At 46.7% G+C, this 7229-nt stretch overlaps 1 protein-coding gene across 4 annotated transcripts in view; it reads right to left on the bottom strand.

Annotated features, from left to right (window-relative positions):
- The window catches only part of TCAF1 (TRPM8 channel associated factor 1), a 47484-nt gene that overhangs the window by 23560 nt on the left and 16695 nt on the right, over positions 1 to 7229 (bottom strand). Inside the window, exon 1 of one of the 4 annotated variants that reach the window (XM_012768117.3) lies at positions 7017 to 7162. The exons of 2 other annotated variants lie outside the window; for them this stretch is intronic. The gene's annotated coding sequence lies outside the window, so the exon portion shown is untranslated. Of the gene's footprint in view, positions 1 to 4903; positions 5057 to 7016; positions 7163 to 7229 lie in introns of those variants that run through there. One more of the 4 variants, XM_012768115.3, reaches the window with a different exon arrangement.

Consider the following 7229-nt stretch of genomic DNA (forward strand, 5'->3'; position numbering starts at 1 on the left):
AAGTCAAAACTAAATACTAATGCTAACCATTATTGTATTTATTTCTCAAGTATCTCTATGGGCCCTTGAAAAAGTCCTTGGCATAGGCACTGTGCCTCCCACAGGCCACAGCTGGAAAGGCCTTGGTCCCAAGATGACTAATAAGTTCAAGATTCCCACTGAAAGCACACTGGCCATTTATAGCTGGTCTCTAAAACTAAAGAAGTCTTGAACTTATTATTTTTCTTCCAAATTAGCTCCTCTAAGGTAAATTACATAAGCTTGATGCTTCTAGTAGTTAAACAGAAGCATTATCTACCTACCTACCTACCTCAGGAAACTACAGAGAAGATACAAGCAATGAGCACTTGGTTAGTAAGAAGCTTGTCTCTTCCCTGCTCCTCCTGGTGTCCACAAATAACCTGGACAGCAAAGTGCACAGGGTCACAGTATGTCCCTGTCCCTTCTCACTCCTGTTCCCATATCCAGCTGGTCTCAAGTCCTGTCAGTGTCTGTGTTCACGGTTTCTAATCACACTGTCCTTAACCTAGTTTAGGTCCTTAGTCATTCACACCTGGACTAAACCAATCCAGTTTCTAAGTCCCCAGGATCTGTTCCCACCTTTACTCTTCTAAAACCACTCTGCCATATTATTTCCCTGAAGAGAATCCTCCCTCCCTGAGCATTCCACCTTCCCCCACAGGGACTATCTCACGCCCTCCTGTTCGAGTGTGAGGCCTCTGAGCTGGATGTCCTTATGTTTCCCAGCCTTATCTCCTACTGCCTTCTTTCCCGCATCTCCCAGGTCACCTGGCGTCCCTGGACATGCCTTGCTTCCATTTCAGATTCTCTTTCCATTCTTTTCTTCCTGTTCCCTCTCCCACATCTTTCTAGCTATGGAAATCCTATCTTTCTAAGAGAAGATAAGCACAGAAGAAGAAATTTAAATGATCATTTCTATGAAAAGACACTCAATGTTACTAGTAATCAAGCAATGGAAAATATAATGTATGTTGCCCATAAAATTATAAAACAAACAAAGAACTGGGAGAAAAAGGAGGAGGAGAAGAATAAGAAGGTGAAAAGATGGAGGAGACGACAAAGGCAGCTAATAATGTCCAATGTTGGAAATGCTATGAGGACACCATCACAGTCTGCTGAAAGGAAGAGTACAGGCAGAGAATGTCTGTACTCTTTTTCAAATGCAATCTGATGGTGCCAACTGAGTTTCAAAGGTGTGCCTATTCTCAGACCCAGCAAACCCTCTTCTAACAACCTTTCTTACAGAAATAAAAGCAGCAGTAAGTATTAAAGACATATGTACAAGGATGCTAACTGCCACACAAAACAACAAATGGAGATAAATGAAAACCTAGAAATAAAGATAGATTCACAAGGAATCTTTCCCAGAACCATTTTTGATTCTTGAAGGTACAGGATTTCTAACCCAAACCCATATCTATCCAACTTCCACATGCCCCCAGATACTCCGTTGGCATGGCCCCCGGCCTCCTACCTAGGCACCTCATTAAAAAGCTACCCTTCAGGCCGGGCGCGGTGGCTCACGCCTGTAATCCTAGCTCTTGGGAGGCCGAGGCGGGCGGATTGCTCAAGGTCAGGAGTTCAAAACCAGCCTGAACAAGAGCGAGACCCCATCTCTACTATAAATAGAAAGAAATTAATTGGCCAACTGATATATATATAAAAAATTAGCCGGGCATGGTGGCGCATGCCTGTAGTCCCAGCTACTCAGGAGGCTGAGGCAGGAGGATTGCTTGAGCCCAGGAGATTGAGGTTGCTGTGAGCTAGGCTGACGCCACGGCACTCACTCTAGCCTGGACAACAAAGCGAGACTCTGTTTCAGAAAAAAAAAAAAAAAAAAAAAAAAAAGCTACCCTTCATTCAGTCCCCCCTCTCTCTTGGCCTCTGCTACTTCCATTGATGACACACCAAGCACACCCAGGACGGGGAACTCACATTTCTGTCTCATTAGTTGTTTTATGAGCTAGTTCAAGGACAAGTTAAATCTATTCAGCATCTGCATAGAAGAATATCTGCAATACATTTTAAGTGGAAATTTCAAGTCACTATAATATGTAGGAAACGAGCACATTTTTGTGTGGACAAAGATAATGATAATAATTGTCGAAACTGTACTAGTAGTAGTAGTAGTATTAACAACACAATGTTTACCAGGTTCCTGGTTTTATTATAAGTGGTTTAGGTAACTTATTTAATCCTGATGATAAACCCATGAGGTATATACTGTCACTATACCTGTTTTATAGATGTGCAAAAAAACCCAAAAAAAACAAAAAAACAACCCAAACCCTGGTGGCCAGAGAATTTCTTACTTCCTCAAAGTCACATAGGTGGTAAGTGGTGGGTATAGGATTCAAGCCTAGGAGATCTAATGCTCAGGTCCACATTCTTAAGCACCAGGAACATATAAGTACCTGTTAAATACCAGGCTTTTGTATGCACAGAAAATCTTTACAGGCTGCACTTTAACATGCATCATTGATTACATTAGGAAGGGAAATGATGAATAGTTTTCTTTGTCTTTATACAAATCTGCATCCTTTGAACTGTTGTATATAGTAGTACTACAATTAAAAAGAACACTGAGGTAATATAAATCCAATCAAGTTAACACATTCAATGATTAAGTACAGTATATAAATGATGAGATAGACGGACCAACTGATCCTATCTCACTAGCCCTAAAAAGTCTTCCTCCATCTCCCATCAGGTTGTGCATTTTCCCCACCTATAAATTTGATTTCCTCCTCTGTGGGGGCTCCTTGAACTCTGCAACAATTATGTTCTCCCTTTACCCAGCTGTCAGTAACTCTAATGCTTGACTTTTGAACCAAATGCCTTCTTTTTATTCCTGAATCCCTGTTTGCTCTCCTAGCTTGGGGAGCCCAGATGAATACAACCTGGGGGAAATTCCTTTTATTTTTCTCCCTAACCTCTTGTGGTTCCTGCTTTCTCTCCCCGGGGCCCATTCTGGCCCCTTTTAGCTTGCTGGTATAAAAGTCACCTCCAAAGCAGAAGGCACCCAGGCACAACCTGTAACTCAGGGAGAGAACAGAGCTACTCCTATCACCAAGCAGCAGCAAGCCACCTAAATAAGGTTTTCCTCTTAAGAGATGTAAGGAAGGGAAGGCGGGTGGAGGGCCATCTTGGATTCTGCACCACGCTTATCCTGTAGTATAGTTTGATTTCAATATGTGTCAGAAGTGAGAGAATGTGTTTTATTCTGTGGATGAACAGGTACTCTATGGCTGGATGATTGAATGATGGATGTAGGTGTAAAGGTAAACCTAGGATTATTTCTTCAGCAAATAACTAGCCTGACCTTGAAAACTGATCAATATCACAGACATTCAACTCCATGTCTTCTTTTCATGTGGTTTCCTTCCATGAATGTTTTTTTCCCTTGTACATCCAATACCTTTTCCAATGTCCATCAACTTCTACTAAGCCAGAATTGAGGCTAGTTCAATCTCTTCTTCTGCATTCTGTCCTAGACATTCCCAGCTCAGTCTTATATTCCACTTAAAACTTGTTTACTTCTATGAACATCTAAAATAATATGTAATGCATGTAGAAGGCTATAGATGGTAAAATAATAAAACAATCTAAAAAATTAAACCAACTCCCATATACCTACCACCCAGCTTGAAAAACAGACCTTTACCACTATCTTTGAAGCCCCGTTTGCAGCCGTTCCCATTCATCCCTTCCCCACCCCCACAGGAATAAGCAGCACTGGAAATTTTGCTTTCTTCTGTTTCCTTATTTCCTTTTTTTCTCCTTTTATTTCATCATATTATGGGGGTACAAATATTGTTAGGGTTACATATATTGCCCCTGCCACACCCACACCCTCCCCCTTTCCTTATTTCTATTTTACCACACTTCCATCTTAATTCCTGAGTCTCCCCCCCTCTTTCTCCTGATCATCTTTGCTCACTCATCTCTCAGGAGAACAACATATTTGAGGGGGATTAGCCCAGGAGTGGGAAGACCTACGGTTTTATTTTGCTTTGTTTTTTAATCAGGGTGCTGAGTCCTCCTAGCTGTTTGCCTCAGAGGGTGTTCTATCGAAAGGACAATATGTGAGAAAGGATGTTCCAAACTCCCAGGGGCTGTCTGGCTAAGCTTGGAGCCTGGCGCGGGCTGTCCTCACCTTCCCTCCCAGGCCCAGAGCCAGTCCGCAAAGAGCAAGTCGGTGACGTCGGGGAGGAGGGGAGAGGAGGAGGGGGTCACAGGCGTGGAGGCAGCCAGCTGCGGAGGAGGGGAGCAGCAGGAAAGCTCGGCGCCCAAGCGCGCTGGCTGGGAATTCTCCAGGCGGTTGGCACAGAGGTCTGCGGACGCGGTGAGGGTCCAGACTCCAGACCTCTCCTCCGCCCGCCACGCACCCTCCACAGACCCCTGTCTCCAGGAAACAGTATAAGTAGGAGAAAGATCTCAGTCCCAGAGATTGCGTTGCAAAGATCAAAGGGTAGTAGGACCGAAGTGATGCTCTGTCACCAGCTACCTCCGTGACCCCAAGCAAGCCCTGACTCCTCCCCAATAAAGAAGGGGATTAGATGCTGTTTCTCTGGGCTAGGCCTGTACGTAACTCGACAACACAAAGCAAGCGCAAACATCAGATGTCACAACCCGGAGAGGAGGAGCAATGCGGCAGGGGGGATGCAGAACCCGACAGCAGAGAAAAATCACCCACAGAAACACGGACACAAAGGGAACGAGACTCTCTGTCCCCAATTTGGGTACACCCAGACCGGCTGAGCGCCCGCTCGGGCTGGTCCGCCTGCACCCCCATCGCCCCCCTCCCCCAACACCAAGGCCGAGAGACCACCTTCACCAGCCCCGTCTCCGGCCTGCGAGGCTCTCGGAGAGGGCCACTCACCAAGTCACTTTGCAATTTCCAACGGGCAGCTAGGAGCGACAGGGCTCTGCGCAGAGAGGGACGCACGGTCCGGCCGGGAAGGCGCTTCCCTGCACAGCAGTGACCCTGCCGCCGAGCGGGGATTTGGGGAGGAGACCACAGCTAGAGGAGAGGAGGGGCTTCCCTAACTAAGAGTCTCCTCCTCCTCACTTCCTCCCCGGCTGGAGTGGGAGCCCGAGGGGCGGCGCTTGGCAGGGGACAGCGCTTCTTTGTGTCGCCAGCCCTGGCGCCACGGCATTGCGGCGGCTTAGGGACGCCTGGCGGTCCCATCCTGGCAGTGTGGACAGCCGTTTCATTACAGATGTAAACTTCTCTGACCATACATTAGTAAGGAAAAGGCCGAACAGATTACGGGAGATACATTCTGCGTAGTACTCAATCTCCATCTAGTTGAGGAAACGCACCTTGATATATTGCCAAGGCAAAACTACAAATTGTAGAAATTGTTGAATAAGCTTTCGTTTCTATAAGAAAAAAAAAAACAAAACCCGTATACATTTGCATTATGGTGGAGAGAAAAGAGGACCTGTTATAATATTGTTTAATCTGAGGAATAGGAAAGGGGCAATTTTTTATTGTTGCAAACTCTTCATTGTTTGCATGTTACATGTGTTATTTTTGTAAATTAAAAATAATATATTTCAAACAAACAAGAGGTAGCTAAAATCTATTCTTCAGTGTACAGTTCAAATCCCATTTCTTTCCTTTCTGTTAATCAGTTGACAGCTGCTCCTCCCTCTAGGAATGGCCTGTCCCTCCCCACCTCCAATATGGGTGCTCCCTTTAGAATGTGAAATGCAGGGTGGTACAATGGTTAGGAAGCCACACTGTCACCAGATGGACTGATTTCAAATCTCACTGCTACCCTTTACCAGCTGTGTGGTTTTGGGCAAGTTCACTTAATTCCTCTGTGCCTGTTACTATCTGTAAAATGAGAATGATAAAATTAATATCTACATTACAAATTTACTGTAAGGCTTACATTAGATAAGTTAATACTTTCAAAGTTCTTAGATCAATGCCTGCATACAGTAAGGTGGTATGAGTGCCTGCTAAAATAAATATTCAAGCCATCCTAAGATTCAATATTTCACGCTTCAGGAAAATGCATAGCTTTTAATCCTGACTAGGGTTTTGGTCCCAATCCAAGCCATATTTCCATTCCCCATCTCCCTTCCGTGCCCTTCTCCAAATTGAATCATTATGGACAACTAACTAACAGGGCCATGTGGGTGGATGAGCTCAGTGCCAGGGTTTCATAGAGAAAATGGCAGGAACAGAAGTCAAGAGAACCCAAATTCAGAATACTGCGGTGGCAAGGACCGAAGGACAGTGAGCACATTCTTTATCTTCTCCAGGGTCCAGGTTTTTAAGGAAAATGAGGAGGGCTGGTGACAGGCTAAGTCCTTTCCGGGTCTGGAATGTCAGGGCTAACAGTACCGCAAGTCAAAACCCTGTAACATTGAGCCTTACGTAAAAATCTTAAATTGAAAACAAAACCGCATATATTGCTCACATAAAAATAAAGGACAAAATATACATGGGAAAGACACAAGCTAACTTACCTCTGACCATAGGGGGAATGAGACTTGGTGGGAAAAGGGTTTCGACTGTTTTATTTCCTAGGGAGGAAGGGGGAGGTAGAGAGCGCTGATGCAAAGGTGGTAAAATGTCAGCACAGGATAAATCCGTTGTGCTATTTTCTGTGCGTGGCTTTGAAATATTCCATAATGGAAAATGTTTAAAAAGGGCGGAGATGCATTAGGCTCTTGATGGTTAGGTTCCTGGAGCAGAAGCAATGCCGCACGGAAGAATTAAGAGTCAGAGTGGTAGAAAAAAACAGAGATGGAGAACCGCAGGGAACCCTCTTTGAGAGACACCTCCCGCCTCGGGCCCAGCAACCCAGGGTCTCAGGCCCAAACCGACCGCTGCGCCGCCCCGCGGGCGCTCCCCGCCCGGCCCGCGCCTCCCTCAGGCCTCCGCGCCTCAGCGGCCCCGCGCCGGGAGCCGCCCCCGCCTCGCCGCTGCGCCCGGCCCGCTCGGGTTCCAGAAGCCGCCCACGGCCAAGACTCACCGTCGGCCCGGCAGTGCCCACACCCGGCTACTCAGGCGGGGCAGGGCGTCCTCGGCAGAGACGCGACAGACGACGGGGCAGACGGCCTCGGGATCTCAAAACCCGCTGCGCGAGCCGCTGGGGGGAGGCGTGGGGAAAGGCGGGCTGGGGCGCAGAGGCGGGGCGAGGCGGAGCCATCCCGGGAGCTGATTGGCCGCTGCGGACAGGGGGCGG

The sequence above is a fragment of the Microcebus murinus genome, chromosome 9 (assembly GCF_040939455.1).
Source record: "Microcebus murinus isolate Inina chromosome 9, M.murinus_Inina_mat1.0, whole genome shotgun sequence".
NCBI lineage: Eukaryota > Metazoa > Chordata > Mammalia > Primates > Cheirogaleidae > Microcebus > Microcebus murinus.